The sequence below is a fragment of the Gekko japonicus genome, unplaced genomic scaffold, assembly GCF_001447785.1.
Source record: "Gekko japonicus isolate JY-2015 unplaced genomic scaffold, Gekko_japonicus_V1.1 scaffold163, whole genome shotgun sequence".
Taxonomy (NCBI): Eukaryota; Metazoa; Chordata; class Lepidosauria; order Squamata; family Gekkonidae; genus Gekko; species Gekko japonicus.
The window spans coordinates 1,148,018-1,171,900 of record NW_015161950.1 but is presented as its reverse complement, the minus strand read 5'-3'; positions in this window follow the sequence as shown (position 1 = coordinate 1,171,900).

Here is a 23,883-nt window from a genome sequence, read left to right as displayed (position 1 = left end):
GGCCCGGGTGGGTGGGTGGGCGGGCGGGGAGGAGGAGCTGGGGCCTCAGGGGATCCCCATTGCCGCGTGCGACGGGTGCAGGATGCAGCGGAGATGACTCCTTGGCTGGCCGCGTTTCTTCCTGAGGTGGCCAGCCAGGCCTGCAGTCAGCCCAAAGCCTCGGGCCCGGGCCCGCCTGCCCGCCTCGGACGGGAGGCCAAGCTGAGCAACGGCGCACTCCAGCGACACGTGGTGGCAAGTCCACCCAAGACCACCACCTGCCTCCCTCGGGGGTCAGGTGAGCCCCCCACGACCGCTGCCACCGACCCCGGCCGCCGCCGCTCCCTCGCCCTTCGAGGCAGCGGCGGACACAGCCCCTTCCTGCCCGCCTTGCCTCGGCTGCGAGGAGCTCCCGTTTTGCCTGACACCCACCCTCTCCACGTCTGGCCTGGACAGCGCGGCAACAGGACATGATCCGCCAAGGTCAGCCTCCCCATGCCCTTCGCTTCTCGCAGCCACCACTTTAACAGGTTAGTCGCCTGCACGAGCCACGGCCACTCTCTGGGGCGCCTGCGACGGGGGGGAGGGGTGCCCCGGCGACGTGCAGACCCAGACCACCCCCACACACCCGCTAGCGCCCGTTGCATTCATGCCTGCAACGGGCCTTTCTCCTAGTTGTTAATATTACGCTAGGTACTCAGTACATTGCACTGGTTCTGCTGGGGTGCAAAGATGTACCCTCCCATTCAGTTTCTACTACAGAGATTCTCAGGTTTGACTTTAGTCCTTTGGAAACAATGGAGGGTGGGGACACCTTCTTTGGGGGGTAGTGTGTTTCTTAGCATCCAGTCTGGTGAAGCTTGTGATCACTATTTTTTTATGCTTTGGCTAGTTTAGTTAGTAAAAGCTAGTACAAAGGCAGACTTCTAGCTCTCAAAAATGCCTTGTAGATGTTTGGGATGGTCATCTCTTGGGCTTCAAAATGGAGTGCAGAAGCCCTCCCAAGTGCCTGATCAGAACACAAGTGGTGTGATGGATTCCCCCCCCCCCCCATCAAGTCACAGCTGACATGGCAACCCTGTAGACTTTTCAAGGAAAGAGACGTTCAGAGGTGGTTTGCCTGCCTCCACATCAGCCCTGCTTAGCTTCTGAGATCTGACGAGATCAGACTATCCTCAGGTTATCCAGATCAGGGCTTGGCTGAGAGTAATGTAACTGGCCCAAGGTCACCCAGCAAGCATCCATGGCATGAGTGGGGATTCGAACCTGGATTTCCCCGAACCTAGTACAACACTTCAAGTACACCACCACACTGGCTGTCATGATGGAATAGTGTGTTGGAATTTGATTTTTTTCCCTGTCATGATTATATATACAAAGTTAAATATAAGAACATTTTTGCTGTCTGCTTTTCTTTTATGGCCATTGAAAACAAAGTTTGGATCCAGTGGTGCCTTTAAGAGCAAACTTTGTTCTGCTGCTTCAGACCAACATGGCTATCCACCTGAATCTATTTTCTGGCCATTATTATTATACATTTTTTATGTTGTGATTATAGAAGAGGGGCCGTGACTTCAATAGCCCCAGCCTTGTCTGATCATGTCAGATTTCAGAAGTTAAGCAGGGCCTACATGGAGGCAGGCAATGGCAAACCACCTCCAAACATCTCTTGCCTGAAAGCCCTATGAGGGCCCCTGCCACACGGCAGGGAAAACACGGGGCGAAGCGCGGCTTTTAAAAGCCGCGCCAAAAAAGAAACACCGCATTCGCCGTGCGCCGTTGCTCCCCGGCACGATCAGATGCCGGGGAGGAAGAGACGAGTGGGAGGGGGAGGCTGCCGAACTGTGCATGCTCGAGCATGCGCAGTATGGCAGGGGGCAGGGGATGCGCCGGCGAAAAGACGCGTCGGCGATCCCATGGCCGCATTTGCCGCGGCCCATTCAATTGAACCACCCAGGTAGGTGGTTCTTTTTTGATGCGCGTTTTGGGCGGTTGGGACAGATCAGGGACGGCCACGGCACGATTGCCAGATGTTGCTGTGTGATCGTGCCCGTTTGATGCGGCCCCGATCCGTCCCTCTCCAGGCCCAAAACGCCTCGTGTGAACAGGGCCGAGGTCGCCATAAATCAGCTGTGACTTGATGGCAAAAAAAATTGAGAGAGGTGTTAAAAAATTATCTGTCCAGGCACCAAATGGGCTATGTACACCACTGGTCCCAGCAGCTCAATGATGGTGATCAGGAATAGTTTGAGCAGAGGGCAGCTCTCCATGCAGATGTTCAAGATGAGCCCAGCCAAAGTCACAGATAGTCTAACAGGCCCAGACTTGTGAAAGTCACAGATAGTCTAACAGGCCCAGTTCAGCTACTATAATCTGGCCTGTGCTTTAAGTAAGAGAACTGATGCATACACTTTAATTTCAGAGTAGTGATGAAACTCTCAGGGATTATACCCCTTAGTCAAAGTATGCTACCTTCCAAGTTTCAGGCAAATGGTAGAAAGGTTAAAGACAAAACAAGGAAAATAATTCAAATTAATGGCATCATTGATTTGTTGTTATTACCACAACAAATTTAACAGATGGAGCTTTGGGGAGTTCTTTTGTCATTAGTTTAGGAATGAAAGTGCATCCATTGTTCCTTGAAGACTAAGGAATCCTGATGGATATTTGGAGCTTTTCAACCTTCAACAGTTTCATTTGGACGGAAGGTCAGCTAGACACAAGGGTGTGTGAAAAAGAACTAGCAACTTCTCTGAAGGCAATGGGGTGGCCTGCCTCTGAAGTGGTACAGGTTTTGCATTGTGCAGAGTGAGCATTGCGGCAGAGTTAATGTGAGGCCTCCTTTGTTCCTTTTACAATTTGGTGGGAAACTCTGAGCAGCACCCTTGAATGTGCAAATGATGTTTGCTTTTACTAGCTCTCAACATTGCTCTAAATAGTACCACAAGTGCTTTTGCACTGCTTGTTCTTGCATTGCTGTCTCACAGCTATCCCTCTGCCCTGACCCATCTTCTGTCTGCCCAAGCCACCTGACAGAAAGCAATATTAACATACAAAACAGGGATTGTCTTTGGTTGGCTTGATCCTGCTGGGGTGGAGTGGAGGGAAGCTGCTTGGCTTGTCTCTTTAGTATTTTTGCTTTAGTCATTTTGCCTGCCTGACTCCCCAAAGTTGATCACGTTGATCAAGCAACCTTTGTATCAACTGTGTTCAACTGAATCATAAGTATTATGCATTTCTTGCACTGTCACATGTGATGAATGGGGAAGTCACCGTGATGCTAAAATACTAGAAGTTTATTTGCTGGGATTGGATATCAGATCCTCAACTTTACTAAAGGAGGAGAGTGTCAATGTTAGGATGATGCATGAACTTGGGGAAAACCAGAGCAGGCAAGACACTGTTTTCTCCTCTATGGCACCAAGAGCCCAATTGCCCCAACACCACAATGGGAACATGGAACATAATTGGTGAATTGGTTTGTGGCAGGAACTGGAGAGTAAGCCCCCTAGTTGTCATTGGTCCAAACAAGGGGATAGTCCCAGTCTGCAATTCAGGGTATGTATGAGCACTTGGCTGTGGGTCCTTTATCTCATCTGTCCAGCCAAGTCTGGTCTAGTCATGGTCAGTCTACTCAAATCTGGGAAGTCTATTAAAGTAAATCCTGACACTAGTGTCCAGGCCTAAGGTACATTGATTAAAATGTGTGAGAACCAAAATGCACACAAAACCTGATCAAATGCCTGATGTTTTTAACTAAACTAATTTGAAACAGATAGACTCCAAATCAAGGCCCGTATGAGAGCAGTGCATGGAAAACAAATAAATGGCCAAAGCACTTTCATAGGCATTCCCTCCTGAAAGCTTTGAATACCAATAAAACATGCATTTTTCTGCCATAAACATAAGAAGTGCAAAGTTAACCTCATTAAATGGAGTTCGGGTTATCAGATTCTTTATCCTTTCACTTTCAGAAAGCTGGCTACTTAATCCTCCCCCTGTCCCAAGAATTTCCAAATACAATGACAGCACATTTAGTAACAATTGGGCATACTGTTTATTCAGACATTTTCAAGACCCTAAACATCTTGCTCAGCTTTTATTTTCACCACCATTTCTCATTTAAGCTCTTAAAAGCCTGCCCTCTTTTACTGCATAAATCAATATACATTCCCTCCCCACGACCAATTGTTCAAAGTCTATGTAACCTTTACAGTAATGTAGTGTTAGTGTTCATGGATTGTTAAACAGGCACTCCATATGTTTGTTTGTTTTTTAAACCTGGTACATCATAATGGTATCCTAAAAGCGAGAGGAGAAAACGAAATAAGCCAGTGTTTCACAGTATCTTAAATGCAATTTCAGGCAACATAAGCATACAGATCGAGCATGAACCAGCATAGTGTACAGCTCTCCTTCTAAGTACCTAATCCCTGTCTCCAGATGAATTCTTGCAATCCTTTTCTAATTTCAGCTGTACGTTCTCCCCCCCACCATTCATTTCCCTCCCTACTAAGGGTCACACAGCAGCCACACATAATGTGAATAGGATAGTTCTTTCTCTGTTGCAAATATGGTGCTTTGCAGTGGGGAAGGGGAAAAGAGTGATAAATCCTAGTAGGAGATGGGGAGATCTGGATGTGGGGGCACCGGGGTTGCATATGACATGACATCACTTCCGGGGGAAACCGGAAGTGATGTCACTTAAGGGTTTTTAGTGATTCCTGTAGTGCTGTGACATCCCTTCCAAATAGCTCCTTTGGAGGGTAGAGTCTATGGCATTGTACCCCACTGATGTCCCTCCCTTCCCCAAACCCCACTCTCCCCAAGCACCACCCCCAGATCTCCAGGATTTTCCCAACCAGTGTTGGCTACTCTGCTTTCCATGGTCCACAGTCTTCCTTAACATCACTTTACCTCCTCCCCTAATGAGGTAAATTTAGGGAAAGGAAAGGGGAGGGAACTGGGTGCAGAAAAGGATGAGAATAGTGAAGCATTGCCAGAGCTACCATTTCGGTCCTCAAAGCCAGAACCTTTTGAGCATGCAAAGAACTTCTGAGAAGTCAAAGCTTTTTTTTTTTTAAAGAATTCTTTAAGAAAATTCAGAAAGACCATGCTAATTCCAGTTAAAATGTAGGGTTGTCCTTTAATGGGCTGCTGTAATGTTTTAATAATGTTCAATAATATTTTATATCAAATATTTAGTATGAAATTTCACTAATTCTTTTAATGTTCAATTATATCAATAATGAAGCCACAATATTTTGCAATGCAAAAGTTACCTTATAAAGAGAGTATGGGGTCTTTAAAAAAAATCACATTATAGTAATATTAGTAATAAGGCCTGTTGAGGAAAGTAAGACAATGAGCTCTAGGAAGAGGGTCTTGGAGAGCACGCCGGTCTGCAGCAGTCTCCCGTTGCCCCCCTCCCCCAAGCAGCTGCAGCCGAGTGCCCTGTCGAGTATCCTAGTAGACACAGGGCTGACTCTTTCCTAAAATGGGGTTAGGTGCCCCCTCCTTCCCACGTCCTGGTTCTGCCCAGTGGCGTCAGACCACAGGAGGTAGTTGGTGTGGCAGTGCCTCTGTATCCAGTAGGCCTTCAATTGGGTGTGGTGCTGGTGGTGCTGGTGGTGCTGGTGGAGCCTGTTGTGTAGTCCCAGCAGAGCCGCCTCACCCAAGGTGGAAGATTATGACAGGGTGGCTGGTGAAGGGGTGCCCTCCTACCACAGCAGCAGCCACCACCCCGCCACCGCTTCCTCCTCGGCCACCTCTGAGTCTGCCCCAGTGCCATCGCCCTGGGCTGCAGCACGCTTGTGGAAGTGGTCTGGAGGCTGCTGCAAAGGCTTGGCCAGCCAGGAAGAGGCAGCGGCATCCCCCTCCTCAGGACTCTGCAATGAGGGAGATGGAGGAGCCGCAGTGCGACAGGGCTCAGCTGAGGTGCCGCAGCTGCCATCTTCTGCTCCCTCAGCCAAGCCAGCAACCTCAGAGGGTGGGTGGTGACATGGCTTGGGGGCCCCAAGCTTGGCCGGATGGAGCTCCCCCAGGGGTGCTTCCCAGTGACTTGGCCTGCCAGCTCTTGGCTTGTGAGCACCCATGCACCCCCCCTCTGCCCAGCTGCCACAGAGCCGGCTGCTTGACACGTGTGGGGTTTTTCTATGCTGGGCCACACAGACAGAGCCTGAGGAGGTGGCAGAGGTGTGGAGTCAGAATGTGGCAGTGGGCATTTTTGGGGGGGAGCCCCTTCATTCCCAGGGAAAGGTTTTTGGTGGGGCAAATGAGCAGTGCAGGGAGCTCTTTGGGCCGTGCTTTTCTCCCTGCCCAGTTGTGTTTACTTTTCTCGCATTTTGCTGTGCTCCCCCACTTTCTCCCATTCGGCCTGCTTACCCTCTGCCTGCCAGAACGTTCGTCCCATAGGTAAGCTCACAGCACACTGAAGCCAAGCCACTGGGCACCCCTTCTGTGGGAGGGACTCACAAACGCAGCCAGCCAACGCAGGCAGTACCTTCTGATTGGCAGCTGATGGAGCCAACTGATTTTTGCGTGCATCGAATCTTGCCACTCTAAAACACATTTATATATAAGGACAGGATATGATTACAAAAAATCCTCCATAATTGACAGTGAAACCATCAGCTATGTCATATGAAACAATAGGATGACCTGTTCCAGTGAAATCTTAGCAGCAGAACTCTGATGGCTTTTTAAACAATAGTTACCATGCTTGACTTCTTAAGCATGTAGTGAACTTTATTTAGGAAATGGCTGAATGAGGATGAATTTATTAATTTACTTCATTTATATTCCACCTTTTTGCCCATGTGCTCAGTTGCCAGACTCGCCTATCATCACAGTGGGAGAAAGGGGGAAATACATCAGAACCTAGGCAATGCTTTGGGAATCCCCCAAAACTCTATGATAAAACCATAAAAATTGGGGAGGGGCTCCTAGAGTTGCCCATTGCGTCTAAGTTTGAATGCATTCTCCCCATCCCTTTCTGCCACAACAATCAGCATTGGCAGGTAAATGAATAGATAGTGGGAAAACACACTATAGGGAGAGACAGATGGCCACTTTACCAATAGGAACCCAAACTGTTGTGAAGCAAAGCAGTGGTGAAGCAAGTTATTGTGAGGTTCTATTTATTTATTTATTATTTATTACATTAAATTTATTAATTGCCTAATCCCCATGACTGTGGGGCTCTAGGCGATGTACAAATTTTAAAAACATAAAAACATAAAACCATACCCAGCATATTATACAATAATTAAAAGCAGGTAGCATGAAATTTTTTTGCAGTTTCCTCCCATATCTGGTTTGTGAGTGCTTTGTAAGCATGGGGAGTGAGTAAACTCCACAAGGAATAGGGATCCAGGTAGGGTGGCAGCCATAATGTAAACTGTCGCTGTCCTCAACCAAACACCTGGTGGAACATTTCTGCCTTAAAAGCCCTGCAGAATTGCATAAGATCCCGCAGAGCCCTGATGGTACTTGGCAGAGAGTTTCACAAGGGTTGGGGCCAGGGCTGAAAAGGTCCTGGCCCCAGTTTAGGACAGCCAGATATCTCTAGGGCCAGGGACTACCAGCAAGGTGTTCTGTGAAGAGTGTAATGCTCTCTCGGGGGGTGTAACGGAGGAGGTGGTCCCACAGATACGTCAGTCCCAGACTACTCAAGGCCTTAAAGGTTAAAAACAGAACTTTGAACTTGACTCGGTGCTCCACTGGAAGCCAGTGCAGCTGGCACAGTGCAGGTCAAATATGTGCAGTCTGTGATGTTCAAGTTTCTCGTTGCTAGAATTCTGTGGAGTGAGTAACAGATGATAGCGATTGATCAAGATGGGTAGTTATGTAAGTCTGTCTGTAGCAGTAGAAAAGAGCAAGAGTCCAGTAGCACCATAAAGACTAACAAAATATGTGGCATGGTATGAGCTTTCATGAGTCACTGCTCACTTGAGAGTTTGGAGAGGAGAGAGACCTCAGCAGGGTACAATGTAGGGTTGCCAAATGGCACTCACCTCCTTGGCGGGGGACTCCTGGGTAGCTCCCGGTGCACGTGCGCACCGCATCTACGTCACCCGGATGTGACGTCATGACTCCAGGCATGCTGGGGGTGGGGCCACAGCCATCTGAGGGGAAAACATAGAGTTTTCCCCTCAAATGGCTGTGGCCCTGCCCCCAGCGTGCAATGTCACATCCGGGTGATGTGCACGCAGGGGTAGGGTTTCCCCTGGGGCCCAATTCCGCGGGGGCAGAAATCGGGCCTCCAAAGCAGGGGGAAATCCACCCCCCGGGGGTATTTGGCAGCTCTAGTACAATGCCATAGAGCTCACCCTCCAAGGCAGCCATTTTCTCCAGGGGAACAGATCTCTGTCATCTGGAGATCAGTTTTAATCCTGGGAGATTTCCAGCCCCCACCTGGAGGTTGACAACCCTACCTAGGTCTGCCAGCCACACTGGTAGGGGTGGGGAATTCCCTGCCCAAAATGGCTGTCAGCTTGACTACATGATGTCACTTCCAAGGGAAACATGGAAGTAATGCCAGTCCCTTCTAGGAATTGCTGGAAACTTACTTCCAGGTTTTGCCAGAATGGATGTCACACCATTGCTGCCCCTATAACCCCCAGGCCTCCCATTGGTTACCAGCCCACCACTACACTCTGGACAGGGGACTAAGCAGCAAAGAACTGCAACCTTGTGAGCTGAGCACTTAGCAGTATGAAAGCTGAGAGACTGAACCAGTGGGGATCAGCTGATCAAACAAAAAGTTTTAATAAGAAAAAATTAACAATGGCAGAATAAGCACCTGTAAGTGAAGGCTTACTAAGAATAAACAACTTCCTGTGTATGTGTGTGCAGGAGAGATTGTTGATAGGAAGTCATTATATGATTGTTTATGGTTACATAGGTAATTAAAATGTTATCAATGCTGAACTGATAGTTTACACAGTCAGGATTTGTGTATCCAGTCTTTTAATAATTCTACTATTGCTAAATAAATAAAATCTACCTTTTTTCTTAATAAAATGGTATGAATGCATTTAGTTCTAATAACCTTACAATCCAGCTGACAGGGTTTGAATACCCATCCATGAAAGCAGAGAAATCACAGTATATTTTCTCCTGCTGTCATGGTCATACAGTGATTCACTTAAAAAATACAATTTCAGAGTCCTGTTATAACCTACCAATTGTGCAAGGGCATGGGGGGGGCATAACTAGTTTGCATCTGCCTGTACCAACATTTCTATTGTTGTAAGTGAAGCTCCAGCATAGGGAACCTTCATTCTGTCTCTGATAGAATTAAGAATGCCATCAACCCCATTACCTCCAAAGCCACTGGTACTTGAAAGTGGTTAGGGTGTTAAACTGTGGAGTCCTAGCTTCAAATTCCCACTCAACTGTGAACCTCAGTGGGTGACTTACAGTGCCATCCTAAGTAGGGCTATGCAGAATCTTAAGTCTTTCCCATGGGGCTTACTCTGAGGAAAGTGTTCTTAGGATTGCGCTCATCTAGTCATTCTCTCTCACACTAAACTACCTCATGGAATCATTGTGAGAATAAAATGGAGGAAGGGAAAAACATTTCTCCTCCCCTGAGCTCCTTGGAGGAAGGACACAATAGATATGTAATAATAAATTATTAGTAAGTGAAGTGATTGCCTACAAGAACAAGCAAACTGGGTGGAACAATGCTGTTGTGATCACATTGATTGGGTCAATATGTGTTCTAGTCGGGAAAAAGAGATTGAGTTTCTAGACACTCTAAATGACTGCTATGGAGCAGATGGTCACGGAACCTACCAGGGGAGAGGCGATCCTTGATTTGGTCCTAAGTAACACTCAAGACCTGGTGAGAAATGTAAAAGTGATTGCACCGCTTGGAAACAGTGATCATAATGTTGTTGAGTTCATCATTTGTACAAATAGAGAATTGGCCAAAAAGACTCACACAACCATTTTTAACTTTAAAAGGGGTAATTTCTCTGATATGAGGGGACACGTGGGGAGGAAACTGAAAGGAAAAGTAGAAAGGGTCAAAACAATTGGGGAAGCTTGGGATCTATTTAAACTACGATCCTAGAAGCTCAAAAAATATATATTCCGCAGGTTAGGAAAGGCACAAAAAGGTATAGGAAAAAGCCTGCATGGTTAACAAACAGAGTAATGGAGGCTGTAAAAAGTAAAAAGAATTCCTTTAAGCAGTGGAAAGCTAGTCACAGTGAGGCTGATAAAACGGAACACAGGCTATGGCAAATAAAATGCAAGTCTGAGGTCAGGCAGGCAAAAAGGGAATATGAGGAGCATATAGCAAAAAACGTAAAAACCAACAATAAAACTTTCTTCAAATACATTAGAAACAGGAAACCAGCCAGGGAGGCAGTGGGGCCCTTGGACGACCAAGGGGTAAAAGGAGTATTGAAGGATGATAGGGAAATGGCTGAGAAGCTAAATGCATTTTTTGCCTCCGTCTTCACTGTGGAAGATGAGAAGTGCTTGCCCACTCCAGAACCACTGATTTCAGGAGGGGTGTTGGAAGACCTGAGTCAGATTGAGGTGATGAGAGAGGAGGTCCTAAAACTGATAGACAACTTAAAAACTGAAAAATCACCAGGCCCAGATGGCATACATCCGAGAGTTCTGAAAGAACTCAAATGTGAACTTGTAGATCTCCTGACAAAGATATGTAATCTTTCCTTAAAATCTGCCTCCATTCCTGAGGATTGGAAGGTAGCTAATGTCACTCCCATCTTTAAAAAGGGTTCCAGAGGAGATCCGGGAAATTACAGGCCAGTCAGTCTGACGTCGATACCGGGTAAATTGGTGGAAACCATTATTAAGGAAAGAATTAGTAGGCACATAGATGAACAAAACCTATTGAGGCAGACTCAGCACGGTTTCTGTAAGGGAAGATCTTGTCTCACTAACCTGTTAGTGTTCTTTGAGGGGGTGAACAAACATGTGGACAAGGGGGATCCAATAGATATTATTTACCTTGACTTCCAGAAAGCTTTTGATAAAGTTCCTCATCAAAGGCTCCTAAGTAAGCTCAAAAATCATGGGATAGAAGGACAAGTCCTTTTATGGATCAAAAACTGGCTAGTTCATAGAAAACAGAGAGTGAGTGTAGGTGGGCAATTTTCTCAGTGGAGGGTGGTAAGCAGTGGGGTACCGCAGGGATCAGTACTTGGTCCACTGCTTTTTAACTTGTTCATTAATGATTTGGAGATGGGAGTAAGCAGTGAAGTGGCTAAATTTGCGGATGATACAAAGTTGTTCAGGGTGGTGAAAACCAGTGAGGATTGTGAGGCACTCCAAGGGGATCTGTCAAGGATGGGCGAGTGGGCGTCAACATGGCAAATGGGGTTCAATGTGGCCAAGTGCAAGGTGATGCACATTGGAGCCAAAAATCCTAAATATAAATACACATTGATGGGGTCTGAACTGGCAGAGACTGAGCAAGAGAGAGATCTTGGAGTTGTAGTGGATAACTCACTGAAAATGTCGAGACAGTGTGTGACTGCAATAAAGAAGGCCAATGCTATGCTGGGGATTATTAGGAAGGGTATTGAAAACAGATCAGCCAATATAATAATGCCCCTATATAAATCAATGGTGAGACCTCATTTGGAATACTGTGTGCAGTTCTGGTCACCACACCTTAAAAAGGATATTATAGCTTTGGAAAAAGTGCAGAAAAGGGCAACTCGAATGATAAAAGGGTTGGAACACTTTCCCTATGAGGAAAGGTTAAAGCGCTTAGGGCTCTTTAGCTTGGAGAAAAGACGACTGAGGGGTGACATGATCGAGGTTTATAAGATTATGCATGGGAAAGAGCAGGTAGAGAAAGAGGTACTTTTCTCCCTTTCTCACAATACAAGAACTCGTGGGCACTCCATGAAACTGCAGAGCGGTCGGGTTAGAATGGATAAAAGGAAGTACTTCTTCACCCAAAGAGTGATTAACACATGGAATTCACTGCCACAGGAAGTGGTGGGTGCTACAAGCATGGATGGCTTCAAAAGGGAATTAGATAAGCATATGGAGCAGAGGTCCATCAGTGGCTATTAGCCACAAGGTATAGCTAGGGGCTCTGGGGCAAGTGATGCTCTGTCTTCTTGGTGCTTGGGGGGGGGGTCAACAGTGGGAGGGCTTCTAATGTCCTGGCCCCACTGCTGGACCTCCTGATGGCACTGGTATTTCTGGCCACTGTGTGACACAGAGTGTTGGACTGGATGGGCCTTTGGCCTGATCCAACATTGGCGTCTCTTATGTTCTTATGTTCTTATAGTTTGAATATAGATACACTCCCTAATGGATATTAAGCTAGAGAGCCTTAATGACAAATAAAATAGAAGAGACAACTAAAACAGTAGAATGGATTCTATGCTTGTACTTAATGATCAGCCTTACTTTTCTGATCACTGCAAACTATGTTGCTATGGCACAGACATATCCTATATAGCACCTGTACTGCTAGGGCTATGTTAGGGGGCCAAGTTCAATGTGGTCCCTAGAGTACAAAAGCTGAGCCTAGTCACTGACATCTTGGAAAGTGAAAAGATATTTGGAAATTATCATATCCTAGCTGAGATCCTGAACTTTGCCATCTGTTACAAATGAGCTCCTAGACAGCCTCTGTACTCAGTTCTGTGGAACCTTACCACATAGAAACATACATGGAAGCATTTTTGGATCACTGGAGTCAAGAATGGTTTGTATTCCTCTCTTGCCCAGTATCTTTGAACTCTCCACCTAGGGCACCAGGAACTACAACAGAAGAAGAAGAAGAAGAAAGAGTCCAGGTCCAGCACCCTGATTCACTCACTGGTCAACTAGATGACATGGAAAGCTCATAGTAGGAGGAGGGGGGTCAAAGCTACTCCTGTTGCTGTTCCCCAGGAACTGCTTTTGTCCCTGAACATGGTGGTTCCACTGAGCCATCATAGTTCATATCTATTGATGAATTTATCCCCATAGAAACAGGATACATAAAAGCAGGATGTTTACTAGGATGTTAGATGTGGGGGACTTGTCCCCCCACCCCAAAAATCAGGGTATTGGTGTAGTGGTTAAGAGCAGCAGACTCTAATCTGGAGGACCAGGTCTGATTCCCCACTCCTTCACATGCAGCCAGCTAGGTGACCTTGAGTCAGTCACAGTTCTCTCAGAGCTGTTCTCTCAAGAGCAGTTCTCTCACTCAGCCCCAGCTACCTCTCAGAGTGTCTGTTGTGGGGAGAGGAATGGAAGGAGATTGTAACCCGCTCTGAGACTCCATGTGAAGGGTGAGATATAAATCTTCTTCTTCTTCTTCTTCTCATTCAAAGCTGCTTGCACACCAACCACTTTGATGTAGTGATTTTCTTTTATCTTCATGCAGAGCAGAGTTATGTGGATTTCATGAGATGCAGTGCAATCCTAACCAGAGATGTACCCTTTGAAGTCAATAGGATTAGAAGGGTGTAATTCTTTTTAGGATTGGATTGTTAATACCTTGGAGGCTGGCACTGGAAGATCTTGTCCTGGTATGACTGATATGAACTTGAACAGTTCTAGCCTGAGTTGTCTTTGGTGTTACCAGCTGGATTTTAGAAGCATTGTAATGATCCAGAGGCCCAAATCACATTGCACGCTATTGTTTCTCAGAGTTAGCACAATTACACATTTTAATTCCAAGCACATCTTTTCTTAGGTACACGTTTCCTTTTAAGGCAAGGACAGGGAGATCAGAAATTGAATGGTAATTTTTTGAATGGAATGTGCTCCACAGGTTAAGCTGGTGGTAAACAAGCATCATTATGAGATAAAGGTTTTGTGATTTAGATGCTTTCTTACCGGAGGTCAATGGGACTTATGTCTAAGTAAAGGTATTTGTATTAATTAAAAGAAACCTTGCTCTGTATATTGATGAGAATTATCCATCTCATTATGCTTGAAGAAGAGTGCAGGATTACAACACCTTGCATTCTCGGGCTCAGCTCATACATTTCATATGTGGTGTGACTACCATTTAACCAGTGGGTGTAGCATGTTGCCAGAGTATTTTGTTACATACTCCCCCTGACCCCAGCCCAATCAATGAAAGGCCAGGAAGCAACCCCATGGGCATGGTTTCTTCTGGGTGAAAGAGTGCTGAAGATAAGAGTTTCTTTGCTGTATTCCCACTACTGCAGAATATTGGTTTCAGATCCTCCTCAGGCAGGTAAATTGCACATGTGGGTAAACAGTTTCACTCATTATCTTCCACTGAGGAAATCATCCAGTCATCCCTGTCCATTAACAAACAATCATCTTAACAAAAAGATGGTGGCCCAGCACTTGTCCAATCTGTGGGATGATTGCTAATTGAAAGCACAGAGTGGGAGAAGTCCCATATGACAAGCCACGCTGATTGAACACTTTCTCCCTCAAGGGTGTGACAATGCCACCAGTCCAAGCTAATGCATAATATAAAATAAATATTTGGCTGACTGATCTTCACAAACCAATGCTTGCTCCCAGTTACATTCCAAAAGCATGAGACAACTCAAGCCATCAGCCACTCTGAGCCATGAGGGAAGGTGGGATATAGCTATTTCGATAAATAATAATAAATTGCCAATATATGTCCATGCATCAACATCCCAAATATTGTGGAACTGTATGATCTTGGTTCTATAGAATCACCTGTATGCTTCCATGTAGACCTTGAACTATGAGGATGCTGCATTTTGTGATGACAAATATGTAGAGCTTTAATATAGCAAACATAGCATTGTAAGAGCACTTCTTCATACCCTGTGGTGACACTCCAATACTGAATTAATAGCTCTTAAGCCCATGGATTGCACAATGCAAGGGCATAAGTTCTGGCCTGGCAGGAGAGACAGGAAGAAGCAGAGACAGGCTAGAGGGAAAGTGTAGAAACTAATTTCTCTCCTTTCAAATCACATTCTCCCAAACTGTGAACAGCACAGCAATGAAGAACTTTACTGTAGTTCTACTTGGGGAGAAGTAACTTCCTCTTCTTCCCCTGAAGGTCAAAGTCCTTGAATCTGTGCATTCTGAGAACAGCTTCACATAGTAATATTACAGCAAATCACTACCATCACGTTAATAACAACAATTGATATTCTATTGAGCCCTGATCCGCTGGACCCTTTAATTACTGCCAAGCCAACCCCCCAAGACATCTGCAGCAGACTAATGGAGCTGATGTTAATGTTTGGTTTTAGCATTGTATTTTAACATTGTATTTATATTAATTATTTTTGTATTTATATGTATAGCTGGAATTTTATCGGTTTTGTAAGCTGCCCTGAGCAGGCCTTGGCTGGGAGGATGGGATAAAAATCTAAATAATAAATAAATAAATAAATGGCTGAACTTCTCTCAGCTTCTCCTTGGGCTGAGCAAAAGTTGTCTGTCTAGTCTTTTAGTGTATTTGTTTACATTGTGGTCAAAGGTTTCAACCGTCCCCTTTTTATAGTTGGCTTTGTGGCTTTGCCTGTACTGTGTTTGCATGCTGCACAGTATGCAAAGGATATGGCATTTATATTGCAATATGTATCTTTTGTATGTTTACGATATGCATTACATATAATGCCAATTTATAGATGCACAAGTACGGCATTGAAAAATATGTACATTTTTAATAGGAAAAATCAGTGCAGAACATAGTGCCAAAACAATCATGGCTTTGGTTTACACACAAAATGGAGATTTTTTCCCCCAAGTCAAAACAGCAGAGATGAGAAATGGGAAACCATCTCTCATAGTTCCACATTAAGGTTACCAACTTGCAGACAGGGCCTAGAGATCTCCGAGATGACAGAGATTGGTTCTCCTGGAGCAAACAGTGGCTTTGGTGGATAGAGTATATGGCATTATTCCCCATTGAGGTCCCTCCTCTCTGTGAACCCTGTCCTCCCCAGACTTCACCCCCAAATCTTCCTAACCTGCAGCTGGCAACCCTGTGCCATATACCTCTAAAGTGAGGACTGATGTCTTGTACCCATATCCAAACGAGACATTCAGGAGTATGGCATGCATAAATCCAGGATTCACATGAGCTCTCTGCACTGATGTATAACAATGGAGAACAAATCACTTTAGACTGTATTATTCTGTAATGTGGACTATACTAACAGTACAATCCTGTGTGGTTTCCGTGGGCTAAGACTGGAGTAACTGTGCACAGGATTGCACTTTCAGAATGTTAAGAATCTGCTTAAAGCACCCTCACAAAAACAGAGAATTTTAAGGATTCTTCCTGAATAGCAAAAAAAAAAAAGTTGTAATGTTAAGGTTTTAATTGTAACAGGTTAACAAAACTTATTCTTTGCTTATTCGATTAACTCCTGTATACAGGAATGTGTGGACAATTGGCCTTAAGGAGGAGAGTGGAAATATCTTTTTGCTTTTTGATGGGGGTTCTTTGGGGAGAACAAAGGCTTTCACATCTTTTTAAGCTGCCATTCAGCTGCATGTAATGAAAGTTCCAGCTTGTGCAAGTGCCAATTAGAGCTAATTAGAAGCTGACTGCCCTGGCTTGGCACAACAATCCTCCACAGAGTTCACTTTGATTTTTGTCAGAGGAAAATGAAGGTTGCAATTCTCACTTGACTTACTCCAGTGCAGAAATGGAATGTTTCAGCTGAATTCAGTGGCTGTGGAACTTCTCCTAAAGCAGTGAGCTTCTTTGAATCCATCTTCTGTGGAGCAAACTGCATCTATGTAATGGATTTCATTCATTAGCGTTTATTAATAGTCCCCATTTATCAGATCAGCCCCTTACCCTCCTTTATTTCCCTCTTCCTTCCCCATTTCTTTAACAGGGTGTTCTTGAACCACTGGAGACCCAATTCACTTGCTCTTTTCATTGCAATCTGATTTCTCTTGGGTATCACCAGATGTAGAAGATTCCTCAAGTTTTTGTACAAGAGTAGAAGAGGGAATTTCAAGTATTCAGGCTTCCTTATCTCTACATGACAAGCCACAAAAAATGCCCTGTCTGTAGTCACCATCCACCTCACTTCTGAAGGCAGGGGCACAGAGGACAAGACCTGAGGGGCAGATCTTGTTTTCAGCACAATAATGCAAAGTTGTGGGAGCCTTGGATTCCTTTGCATCTTGTCATTCTGCTTGCACCAAACTGTCCTCACTGATCCTGGGGAAACCTAATGCTCTCCATCACATCCCCTTTCCATGTTGATTCAGCCAACATTTTTTTTAATTTACTTTTAATTTTTACACAGTTGGACAAATTACAGTATGTAGACAACAACTACAACAATATAAAATAGAAAACAGTATTGAGAACATAAGAACTTTTAGAACTATGGGCTAAGACTACAACATGCTTAATACAAATAATCCATCACTTTTAGTAAAATTGCATAAATTCAAAATATTTATGATTTCTAAAGGAGCTAATACCCTGAGTAGTTTGGTCTAATTTCTATATTATGGGTGACCATTTTGTTATATCTTTAAGAAAATCCTGATATGGATCTGCTTGGGAGATACCTGCAGTGATCTTACCCATAATATTTTTTATGGTTATTTATTATAAAAGTACATCAAAGTTTACATGGCATTGCATCTTATCCATAATATAGTGGTCCCAAATAATACTAGGAGAATCTATAGATTTCCATTTTTGTGCTATACATGTTTTGGCAGCAGTCAATAATATTGAAATCAAGTCTTTCTGGATATCAGGAATATTGATGCATTTCCAATTATTTAATAGAACCAGATCTGGGTTCTCTGAAATTATATATCCTGTCAGTTTTTTAAATTTCCTGTAGAATTTGGCTCCAGAATCTTTTAATCACTGGATCACTGGGCAGTGCCACCAACAATGAATCAAGGACCCTATAATGCCGCAGTTTTTCCAACACAAGGGGGAGAGTTGTTTCTTCAAATGATGTATTTGTTGAGGTGTCGTATACCATCTTAATACAATTTTGATGTTATGTTTATAGATTTTGATGTCCGCAGAAGAAGACCATAGTGATTCCCACAGTGATGCCGACAAAGTTAACCCACAATCTTTATGCCATGCTTCAGTGTATGATGTTAGATTTTTTTTTGTTCTAAGTCCATAAGAATTCCATATAATTTGGAGATGAAGCCTTTGTTGTCATATTTATATTTCTTTATTAGGACTTCAAACTTTGTGAGCAGGTGAGTTAAATTATCTTTAATCTTAGGAGTATTCAAATAGCCAACGTTTGTTAGAATTAGGTTAGTATCTAATCTAGGGGTTCCCCAAGTGGTGCCCAGTAACCCTGTTCCTGGCACCTGGCAAGTGTTTCTAGAAAATGCAAAGAGATGAGGGGGGTTGCCCAGCAAGGCTTCTGGTTGGTCACTGGCTATCTGATTGGCTGAAGGGATTAAAAATGCATACTGTTTTTGGCAGTAGCTGCAACCACAGCACACCATGCATGACTGAAGGTAAACTGGGTATATGTAAGAAAATATTTTTAAAAACCATATGTTCAGTTTGAAAGGCAACCTGTTAAGCAGAGGTTCTGACTAAAATGTTGAAGTATTTATTTATTTATTTATTTATACCTTCAATTTGTACCCTGCTCACCCCCGAAGGGCTCTGAGCAGCTTACACGGTGCATGGTGCAGAGACCTATGCAGAAACCCTAACTACGGCCACAGTACGTCTGGGGTGGGGGGAGCCCTACCAGGTACTCTCCCGGCTCCGATCGTTCGTTTATCCGGTGAGTGGGCGACTTCTTCCAGTTCTCTCCAGTGCATCTTCCACAGCCTCAGCTGTTCTTTCGGCTCTCTGGCGACTCCTCTCGGGGGCTGTTGGTTATGGGCCCTGGTACGCAGCCACGGTGGACGTCACAACGTCCTTGCAGCTCCGGACGTCCTCCTGCTGGCCACGTCATCAGCTGCCGAGCCAACCGCCTCCTTGGGATGTTGCTGCCTCTCTTCATCTCCTCCATGCTGACCGCCGTCGTGTCGCCACCACTTCTCGATTCCTCGCTTGGCTGGAGCCCAATTTCGAGGGAGGGGCACCCCCCTGTCCTCCTACGGACAGGTACCCATTTACCTAATTGCCTCGAGGGGCTTTCAGACTGCTGGGTTGGCAGGAGCTGGGGCAAGGGTCGGGAGCTCACCCCGACCATGGTGGTATTCGAACCACTGTTACAGCTGTTTGAGATGACTATTTCTACAGGCATTTAACTGCCTGTGCCACCGCCCCCGGTGTTACTATTACAGTTATGCATAACCTCACTTCCTGATATGTTGTGGTTCACTTCACCTTCTGCAGCAGCCGTTTCGTGATTGGCTCAGCCTCCTGCGACAGCCATTTTGTGATTGTCCTATGTCGGAATTCTATGTCAGAATTCCAAACATGCCCCCAGGCTCCAAAAAGTTGCAGACCCCTGATCTAGGCAAGTATAATGAGGGACATTAACGCATTCAAGCTTTTTTCTTGCCATGGTAGACTAGAATGCCTACCCTTGTGTAAATGTACATTTAAATAGGCATAACAACTGGTTACCTGTAAGATACAATTGTGCAAGAAATATACATTGTGATTCAGAATTTTACTGATTTATTTAGGATATTGAGTCTTGTGCAAGGTAGCCTACAATTAAAACAATGCCAAAATATAAAAACAAGCCATTAGAAACAAACTATTAAAAACAAGCCATTGGACATACACAACATAAAAACAAGCCATAAAACAAAATCATACAATTAAAAGCTGGTAAAATAAAACTCCTAATAAAAAGCCAGGGTTAAAAGATGCATTTTGGCCTGGTACCTAAAAGAAAGCCTGCAGAGGAGACGACTGAGAGGTGATATGAAAACATTTTCAAGTACTTGAACGGCTGTCATATAGATGATGCTGGGGAGTCTGATTCTATGATTATAGGTGCCAAGTGCCAGACAAACCCTCAGGAAGAGGATGTTCCAGAGATGAGGTACCACCACAGAAAATGCCATCTGTAGTCACCATCTACCTCACTTCTGAGGCACTGCCTTTCCCCACATGTGCCCCAGAGAGCACTGAGGTCAGGGTTGCAACATTGTTTGACCCTCCCTGGTCCGAAAGAAGCCAGGCTGAACATCACCAGAACCAGGGCTTTCTCAGTGGCAGCCCCATACTGGTGGAATGAGCTCCCGGACAACATCAGGGCCCTGCGGGACCTTTTACAGTTCCGCAGGGCCTGTAAAACAGAACTCTTCCACCAGGCTTTCAATTAGGGGCTGCCACTGATGAATGTGCCCTGGAACATCTTCTGGCCTGAGACTTCGCTGGCTACTACTCCTATCATTGGATGTGATTTGGATTATTGCCATCATGTCGGTTTTATTTGTGAATTGTTGCTGTTTTTAACTTGGTACTGTATTTATTAATTGCTTTAATCCCTGTAGTGTTTACGTTATTTTAACTTTGTTAGCCGCCTTGAGCCAGCGTGCCTGGCAAGGCGGGATACAAATAGAAACAATAAATAAATAAATAAATAAATACATAAGGTAGGGGCATAGAGAATCATTGTGGCCAGATCACACTATTTGAGGAACAGTCATAGCTGATGCACTCAATGGAAGAGACATGAGTCTCCAACTGTAGGCCAGTATTGAGTAGCACCCTCAAGCTACAAACCTGTTCCTTCAGGGGGAACAGCACCTCAGTTTTGTCTGGATTGAGCTTCATTTTATAGGCCCTTATCCACCCCATTACCTTCTCCAGGCACTATTCAGAACTTCCACAGACCCAATTGGCTTAGCTGTTAAGGAGAAGTAGAGCTGGGCATCATCTGCATATTGGTGATACCTGACTCCCCAGATGACCCTGCCCAGTGGTTTCATGTAGATATCAAATAGCATGGGAACAAGATAGAACCCAGCAGGACTCTGTAGCAAAAATGTCATGGGGCCAAGCTGCAGCCTCCAGGCCCACCTTCTGTAATCAGTTGGTCAAGAAGGTAAGAGCACAACCACCAAAGGATGGTGCCTCCCCTGTTCCCAAGCCAGTCAGCCTCTCCAGAACGATACTGTGGTCGATATTATAGAAAACCTCTGAGAGGTCCAGGTGAATCAACACGGACAGACTCCCCTGTCACTTTCCCAGTGAAGGTCATCAGCCAGGGTGACCAAAGCCATTTCTGAACCAAAGCCGGTCCTGAATCCAGACTGAATTAGGTCTAGATAACTTGGTGTAAAATATGAATATATGCTCCATATGCAATCAAACTGCCTTAGAACTTATTTTTGTAAACTAAAACTGACTCAAGTGCTCAGAGCAACTGAAAATATTTGTGCCTTACAGTGATGGAGATCTACATATGTCTTAATCTGACAGGAATCTTTCTACATCTAAACATTAGTCATATGATATTAAGTGTCTTTGAAACTTGGGCCCAACTGTATTCTCACAAACCCTTGAATTCCTTGCCTTTGCACAGGTTTCACAAGATTCCCTAGACCTTCACCGAACACATCATAGTTTGAAGCCTTTACCTGTATAGAAGGTAATCTTTTCCCCCCAATCAGAGATCTCCTGTGTTCTCTGTCATTCCTAATTTCAGATAGTTCATTTAGTACATCTCTGCTTGAAGCCCAAAGGACATTTTTGTCATTATAAATTAAAAATGATTCAACTTCTAATTAGGTAGGCTATAGATCCCTTTGCACAATCATTCCTGTAAATTACTTGGTTGAATTACTTACTTCAGAGGAAGGCAACTTGCTTCGGGGGGAATGAAAGGGATGAAGGACAAAATTCAATAAGGGCTGTCAACCGGGGTGCCATTTGAGACAGTTCCAGAATAGGCTCCATGTGATTAGGTCTCAGGGATATTCTCTGGTCAAGTTGCTGGTTTTGTACAATTGAATATCTCTTGGTTAATCAGCACATCCTGTTGTCTGCTTATAAGGAATTAGACCAAACAAGTTTTAGAATTTGCTGCTTTTGGTGGAGGGGGACCAATCTAGGTATTATCACTCCAGCTGAAATCCAACTGGAGCAGTAGTGTAGCAGCTATTCTGCATGGTTACTGTAATGTGTTTATGTGGTGAGCCACGCAAACTTTCTTTGGGACTACTTTGGGTGAATCTCCAGAGCCACCCTGTTTTCCCATCTTATATGGGCAATATAAAACCAGTCCTAGAATTCATTTTTCAGATTTTCCCTGGTGTTTTGAGGAACTATGTTTTGTTGTGTCTTACTGATAGAAAAGATCAACACAACTGCTACATGAAGCTTTGTAATTTTTCTTACAAACGGAACTATCTGTGAATAAATGTTTGATCAGATATTTACACAGAAGCTTTCTAAGATAATAGAGCCAGTTTGGTGTAGTGAAGTGTGCAGTCTCTAATCTGGGAGAACTGGGTTTGATTTCCCATTCCTCCACTTGCAGCTGCTGGATGACCTTGGGTCAGTCACAGTTCTTTCAGGGCTGTCCTTGAAAAGCCAGTTCTTGAAAGAGCTCTCTCAGCCCCACGTACTTCACAGGGTGTCTGCTGTGGGGAGGGGAAGGAAAAGGAGTTTGTAAGCCGCTCTGACTCTGAGTGAAGGGCGGGGTATAAATCCAATCTCTTCTTCTAGATCCAAGTCTGGTTGCTACAAATTCATGAGAAATGGTAATTTCTCAAAATCTTCAGAAATGAGCTTTATTCTGATGCATTGCTGTCTGCTGTTCACAAAGGCATGAGGATAACAGGATAAACTAACAGGATGGACAATGAAGAAGAAAGTGACTCAGATAATCTGACAGAGATGGCCCCAAACAGAAGCTTGTTGATATTCCCATTGAAGAAAATCATCTGAATAGTTATTTCTATGCACAGTGTATCCAGGTTCTGTCACTATATCCATTGTCCTGGGGCTTTCTTAATTCTATATAATCAGAAGTGGGTCCTGTTTTCTTGCTCTTCCATTCTTTGCTCTGCTCTGATGCTTCACCTGCCTGCCTGCCAGAAGCACTTTGCTTGATTTCAGGTACTGCTGGAGGGGTTACATGGCCCATTATGTCTTTTGCTTGTGTCCTCTGGAGGACACGGGGGAAGGTTAGGGCACAGTAAATAAGGTAGGGATAGAGCTAAATGTCATCCCTCTGCCATCCTAAAGACACTTTGCTAGGAGTAAGCCCCATTTAATAGACTTGAATAGGGTTCTGAGTAGACCTGCTTAGAATTGTTCTCACAAGTACTATCAAGAGGTAACTGTAAAATGTTTGGAGTTGCTTTCTAACTAAGGCTGTGGTTCTAAGCACACAAGTTTGAAAAAGCCCATCAAAGTCAAGTCAATGGGAATTGCTCCTCAGTTAATTGTGTATGTCCTTAAAATAAGTTTCAATATATGGGTTCAATGGATAACATTTCTCTTACATACTCTACACACAAACACACAGGTGTATGTTCAGAACAGCAGGCTGTATAATCATCAGTTTAGTGTCACCATTTCAGATCCAATGAAATATGCTGTTTTGTTCTTCTCTTGTAAATTTGTTTCTAAGACAGTCATTCGATACTGAGCCTCCTCCCAAACACAAACACACACACTCTTCTCTACATGCTGTTCAAGTTGTCCCTCGAGAAATAAAGTAGCTGTTTCGCACATTTCTCATTATGGGAATCTAATGAGAACTCTAATTAGCATCATGAATTTTTCCTGTAGTTCTCAAACTTTACAGTTGTCTGAGCACTTCTCAGTCATGGTTCTGCAACTCTCTCCCTCATTCATACTGTTATTCTCAAAAGTGATTTATAAATGGCTGTCTCAATTTGGCTTTGATCCTATTTATTCCAGCAGCAATCTGTATGAGGCCATGCACTTACACTTATCAACGGCCTTCGTGCAAATACCCCTGGTAAACTGGCATGGAGTTACCAGCAGTCACATCATGACTGTTAGTGTTCCTGTGGAGGTGCCCTTTGTGT